The following is a 22,582-nucleotide window of genomic DNA, read 5'->3' on the forward strand; positions in this document are numbered from 1 at the left end:
TCCTAAAAGTTTTACTCCAGCCGCTTCCTTGGCTAAAGAGTCGGCAATGCGATTACCTTTACTCCTGTCCTGCCCTTTAACCCACCTCAGGATAATTTTATTATCTACCGAGGCTTTGGCTAAATCTTGGTGGCACTCAAGTAATAGCCCTGAGGTAACACGTTGTCTGTTCAAGGCTAATAGGGATTGTCTGCTATCAGTGCAGATTGTTATGTTTTTGCCAGAAATTCCTTTCTTGGTTATTTCTTTTGTGGCGATTGAGATACCAGCCAGTTATGTTTGGACCACGCTGGTATTTCTTCCCATTCACCACTTAATCCTTAGGCTTAGTGACCTGGAGTACACTCTACATCCTGAGCTTTCTTTGGTTTTTTAGCCGTCTGTATAAATCCGTATTGCATTTGTAGCATCTGACTCTATGTTCTGCTTAATTTGTATTTTGTAGGGTTTACTAAACACAAACCTGGGTTCAATTGCATCACTTGTTGCCTGCAGCAGCGGTTGCGCAGTAAGCGCTTCTCGCCATAGGCCCAGCCTCAATTGACCCATTCCTACTTCGGGGTTTATACCAGCCGTGCGCAATCGTACCATGGCCATTAACGCAACCTCCTTAAAGTACAGATCCAGAGGGGTCAGACCCGTGATTAATTCCATTGCCGCGGTTTGTGTTGTTCTCATGGCTCCTGTGATGTTTAAACAAGCCAGTCGCTGTATTTGATATAATTTTTGGATGGTTGTTGCTTGTAGAACTTTCGGTCCCCATGCATTGGCTCCATGCGTTAACATAGGTCTTATTATTGCAGTGTAGATCCAGGTGACCACACGGGGTGAAAGACCCCATGCGCGTCCCACTGTCCTCCGACATTGCTCATAAGCGACGTATGCTCTTTTTGCTCTACCTCTTCAGAGAAGTTTAGTTTGCTTTTGAAGATTTCGGGAGGTTTTAAGCCCGTTAAACTTCTTTTCCTGGTGAAAAGGACCATCTCAATCTTCTTGGGATTGATCGACAGTGGATGTTCCTTACACCATGTTTCTATTAACTTGCACAGTGTGTTTACAAATTTGCCGGTCTGCAAGATAACTATATCATCTGCTTTGTGGTTGTCATCTTAATAAGGTGATTCAAATATCTGAGATTATATCTGTTCAAAATCTGATTTTCCATTAATCAGCTGTCGCCCCCATACGAACGACAACTCTCAGAAGTTGAGAAACTTGTGCAAGCTAAGGAGGTCTTACCTTTCAACGTGTGATTCCTAACACAAATTCATCATAAAAAAAGTGTTTTTCCTTCAAATGATAGCATCCTGTAGGTAGTTCAAAACTGAAGACCTTTTGGATATACGTTCTTTATAGGAAGTGTTTCCTTCACAGATTTGTAAAGAGTTTATTTTGTATATATGATTGCTTTATTCCTTCCTCCAGAAATCTGCCACATTTTTTGTATGAAGATGGAAAAGTAGAAAGCCAAAACTTTTCTTGTCCATAAAATAATCTTTCGTAATGAAATTTCTGTAAAAAATAGAATATATTGAATTTCCCACTAAAAATTTGTATTAATGAGAAATCAGGTCCGAGCGTTTGAAAAATTATTAATTCATTAACTTTTAAAAGTGTTTACCACACCTGAACCAAATATAAAGTAACACAAGTCTATCTATTGAAAAACTGAAAAGTGGTAAGTTGGGTGTAATGAGAACACCGATGAATTTCCGGCGTGGGGATATTTTATGTGTCTTCAGATTAGATCATAAATAGCGAGCGACTAATTAGACGCCAATTATATGTTTTATGATTAACGTTAGCTTATTCAACAATTCAATTTGCATATTACTTAGATGGACATGCCGCTAATGCTCTCACTTTGTTGCAATACACTTAATTGGATCCCTCGTTTGTAAGATAACAACTTTAAAGAACTAATTCACGAAAATATAAATACTAATTTGCAACCTAGAAATTGTTGTTAATATGGAAATATTTTTGTGTCCAACTTGAAATTTTTCATAGTTAATTTTAAATAAAATGTTATGGGAGTATAAAGCGAATAAGGAAATTGATAATACTGGCAAAAGCCGTTTTCATCAACGGGCATAAATCTAAATATATATAATTGTAATTATGAGCTAATATTTTCAATTTTTCATTTGTATTGGCTCTTCCGCAGATTTTATGCAGATTTTATCAAAAAGACATTTTTTTTTTGCTTACTATGTTTTTATGATTATATAATGAGTAACTTCCAGAGAATAACATCAAGAAATGTGTTTATTTTTTATGCGAACAACTCGCAAAAATTTATTAGAAATAACTAGTTTCAGTTATGAAGATCGAATAACACAGAAATAATTCCATTTGTACACCAAACTTTCGTGATGGAATTGAAACAATTATCATACAAAGGAACGCGATACAACGTAATATATGAAAGAGTGCCTCTGAAAATTTTAACCAGGAATTCTACTTCTTGTCATCAGCTTTTTATTTGTACCTTTTGGAGATCCTTGAAAGACGATTTAATTGAAATCCCGGCAAAAACTTGACGATATCTGACATCTTCTTCAATTACACTTTGTAATTATTGCACTTATTTCACTATTTCACTGTGATTTTTCTCGCCCTTAAACTGTTATTTTCGAACTGAAACTTTAATCTTGACACTGTCTTGTATATATGCCACAATGGTACATTCTCGAGTATTCGTTATCATATTCTAATATTTTCAAATTCTTTTCTCAGAATCAGTTGAATAGTGGCCTGCGCCATGGGCGTGTAAAGTAAATATTCTCATTTCGCAAGAACACATATATTTTAATGACATTTCAAATTATTTAACTGTCAACAAATTCATTGATTTCATTAGTTAGGATGGTACGAGAAGGATCTTAAAATTTCAGAAGATTATATTAAAGGGTCGTCTTTGGTTGAAGTTTTCACATCAATGAGTATTTTTACCATATTGATAAAGATCATACGAATGCTGCTTTATTAAGCTATTGAATATTTCACCGAATAAAAGTGATGAAAATCAAGACCATCGAACTCAAGTTTGATCTTTTGAGAAGAAATTTCGAATATTTTATTTTATATGAAGTTATTTTAGTCAAAATTTGAGCAATATGCCTTTACCAAATTGTTTCCTTAATCAAAGTTTTTTTACTTAGACTGGTTAGTGGTACTGGTAAGTGTTACAATCAATTGCTGTTATTGATCTCATTTGCATATTTCCGTTAACCCAGCAATGATGGTGGGATGAAGCTGATGTTCTTTCCAACCCCCATGGGCAGAGAAGGAATGGCAAAATGCATACAATAGTGACAATAATAGCGGAGGGAAAATGGTTTCTCAGTATTCACTTATCGTCCTTTGTTGAAATAAACAAGGCCACACCCTTCACATGCCTCCTACTGTGTTGGTGTGCCTATTTCTAGGTGACTAAATTAGTTGTGTTTTGCTGATACTCTCGTGCTCGTTTATGATTTTTCCGGAGGTATTGAAGTTTCAGTTGCGTTATATTACTTTTATTGAGAGACCATGTGTATCGAGGGTGTCTGTAACTATATTTTCGTTTGCCCGAAAAGGTATTTATGCTGATACATCTTGAGGGAGGTAAGTTGAGTATATTGGAATTGATTCACTGGAATTACCAGGTCCATCAAATGGCACAAACTTCTGATCATTGTGTCTAATAGAAATGTTTCATGCGTTTTTCAATATCAGTAATATGTATTGCTGAAAACGTTTGATTTTTCTTCGATTGAAGAAATGGTTTCGTATTGCACTAATTGAATAAAAAATTGAATGTTTTACGCTTAGAAAATCAACATTCAGTCTATTTCATAATGTGAATTGTATAATTACTATTGCATACAAATAATTATTTTATTATTTGTTTCGAATATTCGTGAGTGATGAATATTCAATGATATCACCCAGTAAAAAGGTAAAATTGGAATGTCTTCTCTTGAAGTTCACCAACAACGTACTTTTGTTACAAAGTTTCACAATTATTTCATGTGTATTTAGATTCATTTCACACTGGACAAACCCATGGAAATACATATACTTGAACTTGTGTACATGAATCAATATCTTTTCGTTCCGACATGAAAGAGATCATCGTGTTGGCATTCTGAATGAAAGCTTCACTCATTGTTGGCCCTAACCAAAAACCATTTCTGTTCATAACCTTAGTGAATACGGTTAGCTTACTCAAAATCGCTCTAAAACGAGCTCTAATATTAGTAAACTCGTACTCCGTGACGTTCAGAAACTTACTCGCGGAGAACATTCTGCCCATTTTGCTTTCAAATAGAGTTGAATCATACTCTGTGGAAATACGATATTTATAATAGTCCATGTATTCGAAACAAAAATGTATATCTATATTTCATTTCCATTTGTTGTGTAGGAGCAGAATAGTTTCCTAAGTGTACTCAAAGTATCATATCATAACATCATCGTACTCTGTTCTATCGGCGTTCAACGATAACGCAAACCCAAACACATAGCTGCAGTTCCGAACGTCTTGAGACTCTAAAAAAAACCTCAGCAAGTAATTCACTTCATTCTGTGCGGTCTTTGATTTCAACAGAACCAGTTTTCTGATCATGCATAAGCAAACGCAATACCGCGGGAGAAACAATTGAGCAGAAGGCAGCTTCTTCATCAAAATTGATTTTGAAAAAATGAGCAGCAGTTCAGTGGGTTTTTTGATACTGCTGCTCAGCAGTGAAATCATTCAGCTGCAGCAGTGATAGTGTGGAATAAACTTACGTAGCTTCATACTTCTCCATTGAAGCATAGAAAGAGGGCAAAGAAAAAATAAATGTTATAGAATTCATCGCCATTCCTTGAATGAATGCTGTTTGTTTACCGACTGCTGCACCTTGATCTAGAATCATCCTACTCTCTCCCTTCAGTTGGTGGATCCCTTTTCCGTATAACGTTAGACTTTGATCGTTTCCAATAATTTATCTTTATAGTAGTAGAAAAATCTCTTCATGGAGAATCTCGTTTTCCATGAGTCGCTCAATTCAAAGATGGTTTGTAGGAGCTTGATGATGTTACTTCTTCAGACAAAGCTTTTTTGGTCTTTTGCACACCATTTTCGCAGCTTTAAACTCTAGGACATATATCAGAGTAGCCTGTAACGTTTTGGGTCTACCCAGCCTCAGAACTTTCTAGGTATATGTTCCCGGCCTGGCTGTTATTTCAAATTGCAGACTTTATACAATTTAATACAATACAATACTTTATTTTTCCTGAGACTTTTTTACCAGCATGGAAATCGTCATATACACAGTAAAGATTTGAGTTGAAAAATATCAAGTGATGAAATATGGAACATACATAAAAAAAATTAAATCAATAGTAGATGTAGGAGATCAGATCAGTTTGAAAATATTCATCAAGTGAATGAAAGGCATTTTTGTAGAGGATATTTTTAACGCTATTTTTGAAATTAATGGGATTTCTTAATGAATGTTGGAAGTTTATTAAATATTTTTATAGAAGTAACATGAGGTCCGTTTGATACAGATGTTAATTTGGGTACAGGAACTATCAGATTATAATTTTGCCTGAGAGTATAACCAGCAGCTATGCGGATAGTATCCCTTTCCTGAAACTCATGGTAATAGTTCTTAATTTAAGTGACCCAATTTAAAATATACATGGATATCACAGTTAAAATTTGTAACTCAGTAAATAACTGTTTACAAGAATCACCATATTTTTTAAAACACATGGTTCTTAGTATCTTTTTTTTGAGCAATCAACTGATCATTAAATTTGCTGCTGTTACCATAGCAGACTAAGCAATAATTTAGACATGAGTGAACATAGGCATAGTAGTAGCTCAATAAAATATTTATGGGGACAGAATTTCTGAAATTCCAAATAACGAAACAATGCTTCGATAATTTTATAGAAATACAATCAATACGATTATTCCAGGATAATTGGGAGTCAATGTTCAACCCTAAGAATTTGACTGTTTTTTTTTCTGCTCAATAGATCTAGTATTAGCTCTAACCAATATACTGCAGTCCACTTCTCTAAGCGAGAAAACAATTGTATTAGATTTATTGCTATTTAGTACGAGGCCGTTTCTGGCGTATCAGCGTGGTCCTTCACGAGAAGGAGAACTCAATAAGAAGGACGTATCATCAGCAAACTGTACAGTACAATGTTGTCGAATAATATTAGAGATGTCGTTGACGAATAAGAGAAAGAGAATAGGACCCAGGACACTACCTTGGGGAACACCTGTTAATATGTTACGATTTTCAGAATATAATATTCCAGATTTGAGCCTAACCTTAACAGATTGTGATCTGCCAGTCAGATGAGTCTTAATCCATTTTAGACTTTGGCCGCGAATTCCAGTATCATAAAGTTTATCGAGGAGAAGTTGATGGTTGATGGTCCACATTTACTTACCATCGAAGATAGGACTTTGAAGTTTCACCCACTTGAGGTGTTTTTGAGCTAAGCTATCGGCATTCAACAGAAACGCAAATCTAAACACAGAGCTGCGGATGTGTTCAACAGTTCCAAACAAGCCAGGGGTCATTATTGAGACAAGTGTACTCTGTCCAAATGAAACTGGTCGACTGGTTATGTATCGAGTTAGTCTTTTAAATGACAATTCACTTACATATTTTAATTTTTGACATATTTGACATTGTCAGCCATTCTGTATGATCTACCATCTGAAGAATTATTATGTCTGTTTCAGATTCCATTATAAAATATTCAATATACAAGAGATTAGTGCAAAGTGTTTGGGGAAAATGAAAATTTTCCGTTTGTCTTATTGAAACATTGAACAATTTGATAGATTCATATTCTGCTCAATTCCTTTGTTCACTTCTGACCTGCCATTATGACATTTTGGCAGAGTTTTAACATCGATAAAATTATATCTGCTGAAAAAGTTACCTAGGTTAATAGAACGATAAATAAGTTACAACCATCCATAGATCATTACCGTAGGAAACTAGAATTCCTTATCCGTCGATTTGTAGATACTACATTTTCTCTCCGATCCATTTCGGTTAACGACTTGTTTGACAAACAGTAACACCAAATCTGGTATTATTCTTATTGAAAAAAAAAATTATTTGAAACGTTCAATTGGAAAAAGGTGTTACACAAGGATCTGTGGAAAATCTTTGGGCCAAGGACTTAACCAAATTAATATGGATATCCAGTCCAAAGATCAGTTACAGAACACGTGCTTGATGATAAACAGCTTCGCGCAAACGGCTTAGGCTAAACTCTCAGGCTTGCCTGATTACCTCCGGTGCATTCTGCAGCAATTGATCAGCGGCCATGGAAATCCTAGTCATTTCTCGTCTCCACATAATTCTGGACAGCCTACATAATTTGCATATGTGAAGCATCGTAGACTATTGTTCCTATTCTGGAAACTATTTCCGACTTATGCCCTCTGACAGTCAAGTACGACCTAATTTCGAGTTGAGAGGACTGAATCCTCACACTGAGAAAGGGAAACTGGTTGACAGATTGGTCCAAACACCTCCAGGTTCTAGTGCAAGATCATATAGTCGCAGGCCCGTGACAGTGTGAAGAGCTTTGAAAGAATGTATCCAGTAGCAAGATTTAACAAATTGTCTCGGGTCTGGATTCTCTGCCACCCTGGCCTGGAAAGTAATGAAGTTGTTTGTCCCATCGCAAGGGAGGACTTTCCACGCGATTTTGTACCAGAACCTACCAGTGAGAATTTTGGTCCATTCCAAGCATCTATACATCTTCCGAAGTATATTGAAAAACAATCATCAGATTGCAGTAGGAATGACCTACGTTGCAGTAGGCGAACTTACAGGTCACTGTTGTCTCTCGTCATATGTAGAGAATTGTAATGTCAGAAGTTTCGACATGCCGTCTCTGTTTGGAAGGTGATATTTTCTAACTGACGTGCAATATGGGTAACAATAGACCCTTGCGTTGATCCTAAATTGACCTAACGAAAATTCAAGTTCTCTACTGGTCTAATTTAAACGTTGAATATTTAAATAGATCGATAATCTAATCAACTCCTTTGAGCACTCCTCACCAATTGTTATGATAATTTCATACAGTTTGTGAATGACTAAAACACATTTGCTGATAAAGTTACCTTGGTTTATCGGGCGATAAACAAGTCAACTATCCATAGACCGGGTTATTACCATAACTTACTCGACTTCCTCGCCGCCTTTAAGTACGACATTTCCTCCCCGATCCATTTCATTTAACAGTCTATTTGTCAAACACTAACACACATCCCCATTAACTTACCAAATGGCGATTGAAGCAATTATCTTTTTCCAGGTGACGTGTCGTGTCGGAGAGTGGAAAGTGCAGAGTGCGGTGATGGATGATCGCGCAGTGCGTCGCGACGTTCCTGGCGGGCGTCCTTGTGTCTGGTATCGGCGTCTCCGTCGTCGTCGTCTTTTCCGTGCCGCCGCCGATGGGCGTCGTCCCGGCGTACGGGGGGAGGAAAAGGTAAGCCCATTCATCACGTATTTATTGCTCGATAGTGTATTGTTTGTTTCGCTATGTAGCGGGTGTTTTGTTCCTGGGCTATTGGCGTGTTGGAATACCGCCTCGATCGTAATATCGAAATTGTCTCGTATTGGCGATAATTGCCGAGTAGAAAATTAGATCTTTCGAATGATGTATCATAACTGGTATGTTACTATTTGAGAAGGTATCATCTCATATATTTTCAATATTAGAGAATTACAAGCTGTTCCATTCAAGATCGACGACATTACTGACTGTCAAAGTGTACAACATGAATTAGATTTAATCAAACTCTGGTGTAATAATAATCATCTACAACTGAATGTATCCAAATGTAAAATAATATCAATTACAATAAAAAAGCGAACTTTAATGTACGATTATTCAATCAACAATACTAATATTTACAACACATATAATGAATATGACTGCTGATGCAAATAGGATGCTTGGATTCATAGACTGAAATGGCAAAAACTTGAAAAGTATAGCCACCTTAAAATTGCTATATTTTGCGTATGTCAGATCCAAGTTAGAGTATGGCGCTGTGTTATGGAATCCAGTTTACGACTACCAAAAACATCAATTAAGAGTGTGCAAAAGAAGTTCCTAAAATACCCCACGAGAGGCATCGATCATAATATTTTGTTGACACGATTTGATATGACATCTTTGGAAAGCAGGAGAGTTATCCTTGCTATAAAATTCCTTCATAAATTACTGAGCAACAATATTGACAATACGGTTCTTTTACCCGAGATCAATTTCTTAGTACCAAGAAGTGGAGGTCAACACAATCTGAAACTTTATTGCGAAGCATCACGCACAAATGTTATGCTACGATCACCATTGCATCTTCAGTGAAATCTGTGAACATTGCTATATTCATTTCGACTCTCTGAACGCCTTGGTATCGTGTATCCACAATCACTTTTATTAATTCTATAAATAACATTTGTGTCAGTACTGCTACATTGCATGATTTGTAACTTTTTGTGTTATATACTCAATTTTTCATTCCTCTTTTGAAATTCTACGTATACGAATATTCTATATATACTTTGTTTTACATTTCTATATTCCATTATTTTCAATATTTTTTCTGTGACGGGAAAAAAGTTTGACTTTTTATCTCTGATGACAGGTAACAAAATGTCACTTTTCATATATATATATATATATATATATATATATATATATAATGAGCTGTTTTCTCGAGTTTGGTTCCGTGTTCTGTGTATTTTATCCCCATAAGGATTATTTTCACAACGTTTCGGCAAGTCTCATTTGTCATCTTCTGGTGATGTCTGGTTTTTTTCAACTAGCACACCGAAATATTTATGCACGATATGTCCAACACGTTCCTTTGATATGGATGCTCTTGACTCCTACCAAGCAACGTCTAAATTGGTAGCAAAGACGTTTATTTACCCTTAGAAGTTTGATACCAAACAGTCGTTGGACTACAGTAAAGATGAACTACGATGTCTAACAGGCCTTCTTACAGGTAATTGTCATTTGAATCATCATATGCAGAGACTTTTTTGAGTCCGAATAATGTTCATCATGCCAAACCTTGGTTTCAACAAATTTTTTTTTCGCCAAAAAGCAATGCTGTATCAATACATGACACGTCATTTTATCCGTTTTCTTCAAAGTAACAGAAGTTACTTCACTAGTCCAACAGCTGTGATATTTATACACGTGCCTTTTGAAGTTTAGGGTTAACTAAAAACCATGTGAATTCAATCTGTGTGTTAGCCTAGTAACTTAGTCCATTTAATATATTGTTTTCATACACACTGTTACATTCTCTGAAAAAAAGCTTCAATAACGTATAATACTTAGCATCAAACTTATCTCTTTTTTTTCCGAAATATGTTCCGTTGATATCGTTGTGTTGGATGTCAAGAGAATATTTTCAGCATATTGGTTCTACCAGAATTCATCAGTTCATGTGGAATCTATAATTTTTTTCAATATTTTGGGAAATCAATCGAGTTTATCAAATTTTATTAGTACATGTTTTCGAAACACTTTTTCAAGCATACTTCTAACGATGCCTCTATGCAAAAAGGTAATATAAAAGGCGCTTTACATGCATCGAAGGCCTAGGGCCTTGTTGTATAACCATTACAAGAAAGTCATGTATTCATAATCTATTCTTTACTTTCTGCTCCACGATCCCTATTCATTTTGCTCGGACCAATACGTTCGTTACATTTAAGTGATTCAAGTACTCTTCCGTACTGTTCATCCACATATTTTGAGATATATTTCCTTTTTTTCTCAGTAGGTTTTCTGTTCCATTCTTGTTGAAACTACTCTCTTCATATGGTCGTACTATTTCATCTTCTAAGCCTTGCCATCAGTTTTCAGTAAGTAACTAATCACTGACTTCGAAATACATTGTCACTATAAGATGGGACTCTGCCATGATGGACCTCCTGTTTGTAGCTACTCGTTGGACTCCTTATGGACCATAAAGTAAGGAATCCGACCCTGAGTTTACAGAGAAGACAAACATCGAGAAAAAATCTAGAGAGCTTCTTGGTTTTTCAAACCTTGATCCTGATAACATAACTAGGAGGCTAGGTGGTGCAATCAGGAAGCGACTGAAGAGCAGGATATCTTATGAAGCAACCTTGTACCAAATTCATAAACGGAAAAATAGAATTTGCTTCCGCTCTAACGATGATTTACCTAAATCAGAGATGAATGAACCATGCGTGGCTGTAGATCTCTCGCTGTAAATCCTTCTCATCCCACTTTTTTAATACCAACGTTTATATCTTGCATATACTAAAGTTGATCTATAGTAACTGTAGATTATTTATTCTGTTTATTCTCAACATTTTCAGTTTCTTTTATCACTTTTTATTTTCTATCCCACTTCTAGGTTTATGTAAATCCATATATGCTACATTTGAATGAAGTTTATTTTTTTATTCACTGTACTGAGCGCATGAAATAAATTTAGCGAATAGACTTTTTTCACACCGGATGTGTCGATGCGCATTTCGCAAACAACTGTTCTGTTTAAAGAATTTTTTTTTCAATATTCGATTAAACAACAGAACATAACAATGTCGGTATTTCATTTATTTCGTTCCACCATGTATATCTCTCGTGCATTGGTGAATATTCCTCAGGATAAATCCCTTCGTTATTTCTATTTTCTTTTCCAGCTTCGAGATTAACTATTAAAGGGCTGAACCTGGCCTCTAGAGCCTAAAAAATGCGTGGCTGTTGACCGCATTTCGTCGGTATATTCCACATTTGTACTATGCTTATTCTGTTCAGGAGGATGAAATTTTTTATATCCTTTCAGGATTTCGGCACTGCCTTTCATTTTTTCTCTCCTTTAAGCCTCAATGATTACGTTTCTCGCCCAAGAATGGGTGGAAATTTTATGAAGGTGATGTTGGCAAATGAGTGAGTTTTCGGAAGAGATGGAAAATTTGTTAAGAGGCATATTTGTTGAACCTTTTTTCATTATGCTTTTCATTATGCTTGAATTTGAATGAAATTCATAGGTCTTTCTTACTGAATTTTTATAATAGCTGATGAAGATAATATATAAAACAGAGGTATTTTATTCCTTATTTTCAGCTCAGCATATACTTACAAATAAAACGCATGAAGAATTTCTTTGAAGTTATTGAAATAGTTTGAATAATTTACTAAAAATCTAAAAATAATCTGATTTCACAGGTCATATAAGAAAAATTTTTACCGATTGAAATATGTATTAGGAATTATTGTAGCATATGCTGTAAAAATTGTTTGACAAAGCAGTAGAAACACAATTTGTTTTCTGAAAGTGCAGGTGATGTAAATTTTTAATGGAAAACCATGAGAACACATCATTTGATTTTACGTTTTCCTTGTTATTGTACTGACAGAATAATTTGTTTGAAGGTGATTGACAATGTTTCATGATGAATTTCACTAGTTCGGACTTCCATTGTCTACTATATAAAATGATTTGAAATCCCTGAAACAACTAAAAAAGAAGAATTAAAAATGAGATAGCTTGAGTATCAGCATCTTGTATCTCATTTTCAATTCTTCTTTTTTAGTTGTTTCAGGGATTTCAAATCATTTTATATAGTAGACAATGGAAGTCCGAACTAGTGAAATTCACGATAGAATAAGTATCCTCTGTTATGTACTTTTTAACAAGCGAAATAAATGAATTATTATTATTATTATTACCTAAATACCTACATTTTAATGTACCAATTCAACAATATACAACAATGTACCAATAATTAGTCCATTTGGGTTTCATCATTTGGTCAGAAAAAAGCCCTATCTGGCTAGCATGGCGAATCCAGCAAAATTGCAAAAAAAAGTACATCAATTTTACATCAATTTGTAGCTGAATAGTTGCTAATTAGTTGCCAAAACAACGATTTTGTTGCTCGTGCCGATCCCTAGAAATCGCAAATAATGCTATCGTGATATAAAGGTAGCAAGGTAACCCAATAAATTATATACTTTTCCTTTGATCTTTATAGAAGATTTAGTTGCTAAACCTTGGATATAGCGATAAAAATTTAAATAATTTTTTTTTCTGATCTTGTTATCTTGAAACTGATTTTTCCTGGAATTAAAGATGTTCTAAATTTGTTGCTCACCAAGAGTAAACTTAAATACACCTTGAGTATCAGCAACAAAATAGTTGACACCGAACGGCCGATTTTACTTTTTTTTTTTAATTTTCCACATTCTTGCTATCTTGAAACTGATTTTCCTTAGAATAAAAAGAGTTTCAAATTTGTTGTTCACCAGGAGTATACTCAAATACACCTTGAGTATCAGCAACAAAATAGTTGACACCGATTGGCCGATTTAATTTTTTTTTCATTTTCTGCGTTCTTGCTATCTTGAATATGGTTTTCCTTGAAATAAAAAGTGTTTCAAATTTGTTGCTCACCAGGAGTATACTCAAATACACCTTGAGTATCAGCAACAAAATAGTTGACACCGATCGGCCGATTTAATTTTTTTTTTATTTTTCCACATTCTTGCTATCTTGAAACTGGTTTTCCTTAGAATAAAAATTGTTTCAAATTTGTTGCTCACCAAGAGTATACTCAAATACACCTTGAGTATCAGCAACAAAATAGTTGAAACTGATCGGCCGATTTTTTTTTTAATTTTCCACATTCTTGCTTTCTTGAAACTGGTTTTCCTTAGAATAAAAAGTGTTTCAAATTTGTTGCTCACCAGGAGTATACTCAAATACACCTTGAGTATCAGCAACAAAATAGTTGACACCGATCGGCCGATTTAATTTTTTTTTTATTTTTCCACATTCTTGATATCTTGAAACTGGTTTTCCTTAGAATAAAAATTGTTTCAAATTTGTTGCTCACCAAGAGTATACTCAAATACACCTTGAGTATCAGCAACAAAATAGTTGAAACTGATCGGCCAATTTTTTTTTTAATTTTCCACATTCTTGCTATCTTGAAACTGGTTTTCCTTAGAATAAAAAGTGTTTCAAATTTGTTGTTCACCAAGAGTATACTCAAATACCCCTTGAGTATCAGCAACAAAATAGTTGAAACTGATCGGCCGATTTTTTTTTTAATTTTCCACATTCTTGCTATCTTGAAACTGGTTTTCCTTAGAATAAAAAGTGTTTCAAATTTGTTGTTCACCAAGAGTATACTCAAATACCCCTTGAGTATCAGCAACAAAATAGTTGAAACTGATCGGCCGATTTTTTTTTTTAATTTTCCACATTCTTGCTATCTTGAAACTGGTTTTCCTTAGAATAAAAAGTGTTTCAAATTTGTTGTTCATCAGGAGTATACTCAAATACCCCTTGAGTATCAGCAACAAAATAGTTGAAACTGATCGGCCGATTTTTTTTTTAATTTTCCGCATTCTTGCTATCTTGAAACTGGTTTTCCTTAGAATAAAAAGTGTTTCAAATTTGTTGTTCACCAGGAGTATACTCAAATACCCCTTGAGTATCAGCAACAAAATAGTTGACACCGATCGTCCGATTTAATTTTTTTTTTATTTTTCCACATTCTTGCTATCTTGAAACTGGTTTTCCTTAGAATAAAAATTGTTTCAAATTTGTTGCTCACCAAGAGTATACTCAAATACACCTTGAGTATCAGCAACAAAATAGTTGAAACTGATCGGCCAATTTTTTTTTTAATTTTCCACATTCTTGCTATCTTGAAACTGGTTTTCCTTAGAATAAAAAGTGTTTCAAATTTGTTGTTCACCAAGAGTATACTCAAATACCCCTTGAGTATCAGCAACAAAATAGTTGAAACTGATCGGCCGATTTTTTTTTTTAATTTTCCACATTCTTGCTATCTTGAAACTGGTTTTCCTTAGAATAAAAAGTGTTTCAAATTTGTTGTTCACCAAGAGTATACTCAAATACCCCTTGAGTATCAGCAACAAAATAGTTGAAACTGATCGGCCGATTTTTTTTTAATTTTCCGCATTCTTGCTATCTTGAAACTGGTTTTCCTTAGAATAAAAAGTGTTTCAAATTTGTTGTTCACCAGGAGTATACTCAAATACCCCTTGAGTATCAGCAACAAAATAGTTGACACCGATCGTCCGATTTAATTTTTTTTTTATTTTTCCACATTCTTGCTATCTTGAAACTGGTTTTCCTTAGAATAAAAATTGTTTCAAATTTGTTGCTCACCAAGAGTATACTCAAATACACCTTGAGTATCAGCAACAAAATAGTTGAAACTGATCGGCCGATTTTTATTTATTTTTTTTCATTTTCCTCGTTCTTGCTATCTTGAAACAGGTTTTGCTGGGAAGGAAAAGTGTTTTGTTTTTTTCGTCGTTTGTGTTTTATTCTTATCTAGCTTCGTTTTCTACAAAATTAATTGAAGCCACTTTTCATATCATGAACACCTGCTTTGGAGGAGACCACCTGACAATGATAGTGTTGTCATATCAGTGAAAGTCGAAGTTTTCAATTAGCAATGGTTCCATCATGAATAATTATACTAACGCTGAAATGGCTGACATCCACTATATTTATGGATTTACAAATGGAAATGCGGAGAAGAAGCACGGATAATAATTGGAGTTCTAATAAAAATGCAGGTGGTGGAAGACCAAAAATTGTGATGACGCCTGAACTAGAAGAAGCTACACTTGATGCGACAGGTATTTTTGAACGTGTCAAATAATCAATGCCCAATCGATTGCAGGTTGACGTTTTGCTCATTTACTTTAAGGTCGAAATTGTTTATTATTTACTTTTGGTTTTTATTCCATGTTGTCCATGAATAGTTTTTAGAAGTGTTTTTTTTTTTTGAAAACGAAGCTGTATTCAATTTCCTAATCTAAAAAAATAAAATATTACGGAAAAAGTCAGTGGAGTTCTTTTTTTCCTCAATATTGTTGGCTGTAGTGCCCAATGAGACGCCACTGGACCTAACAATTTCAATCTAGTTCTAGATAAATAAGCGCCTTATTACATCAAAACCTCAACGCCCTGTATCTCAGAAACGAAGCAACTCCGGATATAGTGTTCGTTTCGGATGTTATTATTGCTATCATTTCTTTTTCTGCTCATAAAAACACATATAATATATTTTTGATGTAGATATGTTTCAGATAATCATAAAAGGTTTTCTTATTCGAAGTTCATTGTAGAAAACGCTCAGAGCAATAGAAAAAATATGAATAGTTACCTAAAAATGAAAAAAAATACTCTCGAAAAACTTTACGGTACATAGGGAGACGTGAAAGTTGCTATTGTGTTTTTATTCAACTCAGTCAAACAATTTCCAGGGCCGTAATTTAAAAACCCAAAAAACTAATTTGGAATTTTTTGGTTTATCCTGTATATCTCCAGAACCAGAAGAGCTATATTCGTTTTTTTACATCATTGAACAGGTCTTTGAAATACGCAACTTTGTCATAATTTAACCGACACACTATCTCTTATCGTTTACGAGATCCTCATGTACAGAAACGAATTTGAATAGCCCTGTATATGATTTTCAGAAATAACATCAATAAACAATACTGGTCTCGCTACAGGTATTGTTATAATCAGCATTTTACTAACACTCATTGAGAATTCATAATACGTTGAACAATCAATGAGTTACTGATCCAATAGTGAATAGGCCATGTAACCAATAAAAATTTGACGTAACAATCTGATGGTACCTTGTATGTAAATAAAGCCGGGTAATTCTTCCTGAAACCAGTCGAGCGGACATTTCATAGGACGCTACACGCCCGTTTCTATTCAAAACGTTTATCTAATTTTAGAAAGTTTATACAAACTTTGTGTTCCATACGGAATTTAAATCGACAGCTATTTACAGAAGGATATAATTTCACGGCGTGGCATCTAAAATCGTTGAGACATGTCTCCGAAGGTTTTAAACTATCATCGCGACCTCTGTACCAAAGGCATGGGCGGATAATGGTGGTAATTGGTAATGTCTGCTTGGAAGTACCTAAATATGTTTGCGTTGTAGTTTGAATATGCATAGTGGGTAATGAAACTTGGATAGCTTTAAGAACCGCAGGAGTCGAGTTGGTGAATTGGTTGAGTTCACATGTGTTCAATATACATCAAGCTCTTAAAAATATGATGAATAGTTATTGGATTTAGAATAATACGTAGACAACTCTATTTTAGTAATCTCATTGAACACAAATATTGTAATTGTTATTAACAAATTATGAAATATTTTTATACTATTAAATATCAATTGAAAAATTTCGGTACATTATGGTGTTATCTGAACAGTTCAAAGAATAAAGGTCTCATTTTCCGACCTCCGTTTTTACGACTGTCACAAGTCTAGACGCCATTGAACACTGGACAGAATATGTGAACATGGTGCTTTATGAGTATGACGTCACACATATGAAAAAGGTGAAATCAGAACATATGTCGGTAAATTAATCTATTAAAAACACTATTTCCACACCAGAACGAAATACTGCCTTTCGATGCGCATTTCTCTAATCGATTTAGCATCAGATGACTAGAATTTTTAGCCACCTCATGATGATGCTAACATGGTTAATAAAACCCCAGTCAAAATCAGTATTTTGTTCTGGCGTTGTAAAAGTGTTTTGATAGATTCTTCTCGCATATGTCACCCATCTTTGGAACAATGTATTCGACAAACACGCAGAGTCTCGAGCTGTTTTGTTTGATATTTCTAGGACCGTTACTGTTAGGATCTCGATGTTGTGGCTAGTCAGATCATTTTTATAACAACGTTATTTATGATGTTTCTCTTCGGATACATTTATCATCAATGCTGGGGTTCTCCAGGGATCTATATGGTCTCGGTGTTTTCTATGAATATAATCGATCTATAATAATAATAATAGCGGTTATTACTCAACAGCTTTCCATTTATAGGGCAAAAATTATTAATTCAATTGTACAAATCATAGCACCATTTTATTTATGTACAAAAGAAAATGAACTTCATACAAAACAAAAATAAAAATGAACTATAAATCATTATTATTCATTCATAATTCACAGATGTGCACGATGTTCATTTTTCAGCTCGCATATACTATAATAAAAGATATCACATGAGGTAGACCGCTGTGGTATTATTTCTAGATGTTGATATCTGTACAAGAACATTTATTGCAGAAAGTGATTCCGGAGAATTAATTCTACCATTCAACCACCTATTAAAAAAAAAGCGGATACTTGTTTTCTTTTTTTTTTTTCAAGAGATACAAGAGTAAATGTTCGCAAAATAGTTCGGTATAATTGCAATTTCTGTGAGGATACATGCCATTAGTGTCAAAACGTAGGTATTTCAAGAACTTTTCTTGAACTTTTCAATATTTGATATATACTGATTATAAATGGGATTACATATTAAAGACCTATAATGTAACTTAGACTTACTAAGCTGAAATATAGGGAAGTGAGAGATAAAATATTATGAACAACCTTACAAATTCTGACAATAAAACCGTTAGAGTGATAGGCAGAGTTAACAATAAAATTAATGTGATTTTAAAAGATAGTGTCAGTTCTGTTGAAGATAGTTTCATCTTTTCATATATGCCTGTTTGGCAACAAGTTAATATTTAAACGAAGATCTGGAAAAAAATCGTCTTGGGGTGATAAAAATCAACGAGAATCTAATGCAATCAAAATCAAGGTATCAGTCTTTTTATGAAAATAGTCATTGTATGTAATTTTTCTGCATTCTTAGATGTGAAATCTGTCCGATCCTGGAAGTGAAAAGTCCGAACCTTTTTCTACAGAAGTTATTTTGACGCTCTAATTTGCAATTCTTTCACGAGTGTATCCGATCTTTTGAGCTTTCCACATTACCGAAATAGATTCATTGTTAATTATGTTGGTAATTTGTTGTTGATTTGTTGCTGTTTTAGAATTTTCATTTTTCATTCCGTGATAGAAATTTAAGGCAGCGTTTAGCGATGAGCTGGCCTTGATATTTATATTTCAGAAATGAAGCTAAATTTTGTTGCTGATATGCCGATTCCCTTTAGTAATACATCTTATTATTCTTTGAACATATCGCACTCCGTCGAGGAAATGGAACTTACAAGGTCGGAAATTTGCCCAAAAGGTTTTCCCATCAAAAATAAAAGGCGACGGGGCGGAGCATTTTTTTAAAATTGTTTTTGAGAAATTCGCCTTGCTTCGTTACCATTGACCCATCCTGTGTATCATATAGTTCGCAATTGTTCACTACTTCCTCTGAATGAAACGTAAGACCCGTCATGTCGTACTTTACATTCTGTACATTATATTTTGATGTAAGCAATCCGTTGTATCGTTACTAACTTCAATTAAATTTTGGAAAACTAAGACGATAAACCCGCAACCCATTACTGCATGGAAACATTAATTGTCCTTATCTGGGGCATTCCAGGTTTCGCCCCAATTTGCAATTTGTGTTTCTCTGGCAACTTCATACTGAGTTATGGGTTATTTTGAAAGTAGTTTGATATTAGTATGACAATTAGTCAATTCGGATTTTCACTAGATTGGAAATAGATGATAGTCCTGTTTTTCCTTTCTTCAGAAATATTCTGTTTCTGGTATAAAGATGGAGAAGTAGAAATTCAAAAGGCTTCCTCACCAAAAATATGTCTGTTCTAAAATATATTGCTCTTTCAATTTAAATAAATCTCCTAAGGCTCAGGATTGAATCAAATAACCGTTAGAATGTGTTTGGGTACTATATTCGTAACAGAAGCAAAATTGTCTCTTCCGGTGACATATAGTCGTTATGTTGTCCAAAACAGTGCCAATGAGGTGATAAAACAAGTGTCGTGTCCAGAAACTCCGAAGTACACCATTGAGAATGATAGTGTTTCATGTAAGTGCCATTTTATATCAACACCTATGATATAAAATGTGTAGCGTCATTCCGAAGTAGTTCTTTTTGAGTAATGATATAAGTAAAGGAGAAATTACGGTTTGCTCTCAAAATAGTTGATAACTGAAATCAATGGGGTATTATCAGAAAAATACCAAATTGAAATTTCGGCTAGATATTATGAACAACAGCCGGTAACAGATTATTTTAACTGCATATACTACTATGCAAATCAGTACTTGAAATATTTATAAGTATTCAGGTTTTCATTGTCATTTTAAAAAACGTGGATATAAAATAATAATTTGTATGTAGAAAACAATTGATGTTTATTTTAAATTCACTCACTACAATAACAAAAATTGATTGTACAAATTTTGGTCCTTGTTTTGTTACTGAATTTCTCCAACAGTTTTGTGGGATATATATATATATATATATATATATATATATATATATATATATATATATATATATATATATATATATATATATATATATATATATATATATATATATATAAATAGATAAGTACTCTTTGATCATTCCCATATTGATTTCAATTTAAGAGCCACCGGTATACAGCTGTTTCAGCCTATTGGGCATCGTCAGTACCGGGCAGGCGGTCCTCGATTGAAGACAAAATGAGAAAAAACCAAGAAAGTACTTGATAAAAATAGCTGCGTAAACGCAAGCGAAACATAAGTGGAACCACCTATTGGTGTGACACCCAAGTCAACTTGCCAAGTTTGTATGTCAGTGTTGGTGGTTTGACCAATCAACCGACAACTGCGGTAGCAGAAATTTGGGAAGCTAACCTGAAATGCCATCGGAAAACGAATCCACATGTTTCTAGAAATGATATGAAATCTAGAAAGGTTAATGCAGTCAAGCTGCTGGAAAATAATTCCATGAAAATCAAAAAATAAATAGATAAGTACTCTTTGATCATTCCCATATTGATTTCAATTTAAGAGCCACCGGTATATAGCAATATGCCCAATAGGCTGAAACAGCTGTATACCGGTGGCTCTTAAATTGAAATCAATATGGGAATGATCAAAGAGTACTTATCTATTTATTTTTTGATTTTCATGGAATTATTTTCCAGCAGCTTGACTGCATTAACCTTTCTAGATTATATATATATATATATATATATATATATATATATATATATATATATAATATATATATACCAAAATTATATAATAGTATATATAATAGTAGGCACTAAATTCTCAGAAATATTATTGCATCAAAATGAAAACATTGTTCGAGAATATTCCACAGCAATTGAAACTATTCTGGACTATTCCACAATGCCCTGGGATATTCCCTAATATTCATGAATCATTTATGAACAAACAGATGTGCCTGGTATGCGAGCATTTTTTGCCATTTTCTTGTCATGGAAAAATAGGAATTATGTTGTCTTTAGAAATCATGGTTTGCATTTTCAACAGAGTAACGACGAGGAAGTTTCTATAATTATTTGGATCATTTATTTACAAAAGAATTTTTTTAAATAATTATGACTTTTCATTTCATTTTCACGAGTGATTAAAATTCCATAAAAAGCCATAAAGAATTGTTTTCTAATTCTTCATATTATTATTCAGTATTACTCAGTAGCGACAGCTTGATTTGTAAAGAAACAAATTGATATAGGTAATTATCTTTTGAACCATTAGACATATGAGAAAGGTTATTCAGTGGGTTTTTGTAAAAAACAATTAATTGTTCTTAGAAATGAGACGAAGACTATGTTCATAGCTTAACACAGCTGTTAAAGCAATTGTTTATAAAAAATAAAGATGTTTTCGATATTTTCATATCTTTTATGACCTATAACTTGTTGAATAATGCAAATACGACAATTGGGGTGGGGTTACGTGGGATCTGGAACATCTATAGCCGCATGTTGAACCGATTGCCGGCGTAGCGATGCATGCCGTGGCTACGGGTCGCCATGCGCAAGCGACTGTGCGATACAGTTGTGTACAGTGTATACAGTTGTGTTTACTACAGTATATATAACCTGTGTTTCACTGAATAAATTATTTTTTTAAATAATTAAAAACAGAATATGTCTGAAAGTGATAATTTAGAAAATGAAAGTGAGTAGTCTCCTGCAGAGAAAGCAAAATCACCCCATTATCAAGTCATGACTTAGATAATTATATTTTTATATTTTGTAATTGAATGGTGCATCTATCTGCTCATTAAGCCCACGTATATTTGGTCTGTCTAAGCCTCTAAAGTAAAGGGTCAATCAATGTAAAATCTACTCTCTTGGTAGATTGAAATTTACATAATTTTCATATTTTTAAATTAGTTATTAAATTATTTTAATTTCATTCTTGAAAACTAATGCACTAAATCACTTGAATAATTAATTTATTTTATTATTAATAGGAACATCAAAAAATGAAGTAAATGATTAATTTTCTAATAATGGTGGAATTTATATTTGAACACTTATATTGATATGATATCATAGGAATCACAAAATATTATTATTGGAACTGGATAATACCAAGGTCAATCAAATACAAGACATACTATTACTTTTATGTAAGATTCTATTGATCTCATAGTATCAGAATATACTAATTTTTATTTCAGTTTCTATGAACACTTTTATATTTTTTTGTGAAAGCTAATGATAATAATGATGTTAT

The 22,582-nt window shown here is 33.8% G+C and overlaps 1 long non-coding RNA gene across 2 annotated transcripts in view; it reads right to left on the reverse strand.

Moving 5' to 3' along the window:
- Positions 1 to 22,582, reverse strand: part of LOC141480933 (uncharacterized) — a 45,091-nt gene that overhangs the window by 12,965 nt on the left and 9,544 nt on the right. Inside the window, exon 1 of one of the 2 annotated variants that reach the window (XR_012464642.1) lies at positions 2,492 to 2,814. The exons of the other annotated variant lie outside the window; for it this stretch is intronic. This is a non-coding gene — a long non-coding RNA (uncharacterized lncRNA). Of the gene's footprint in view, positions 1 to 2,491; positions 2,815 to 22,582 lie in introns of those variants that run through there. 2 annotated transcript variants of the gene reach the window in all.

This window comes from Leptinotarsa decemlineata, unplaced genomic scaffold, assembly GCF_025532065.1.
Source record: "Leptinotarsa decemlineata unplaced genomic scaffold, Ldec_3_MD MMD2_tig00000026_RagTag_RagTag, whole genome shotgun sequence".
Lineage (NCBI taxonomy): Eukaryota > Metazoa > Arthropoda > Insecta > Coleoptera > Chrysomelidae > Leptinotarsa > Leptinotarsa decemlineata.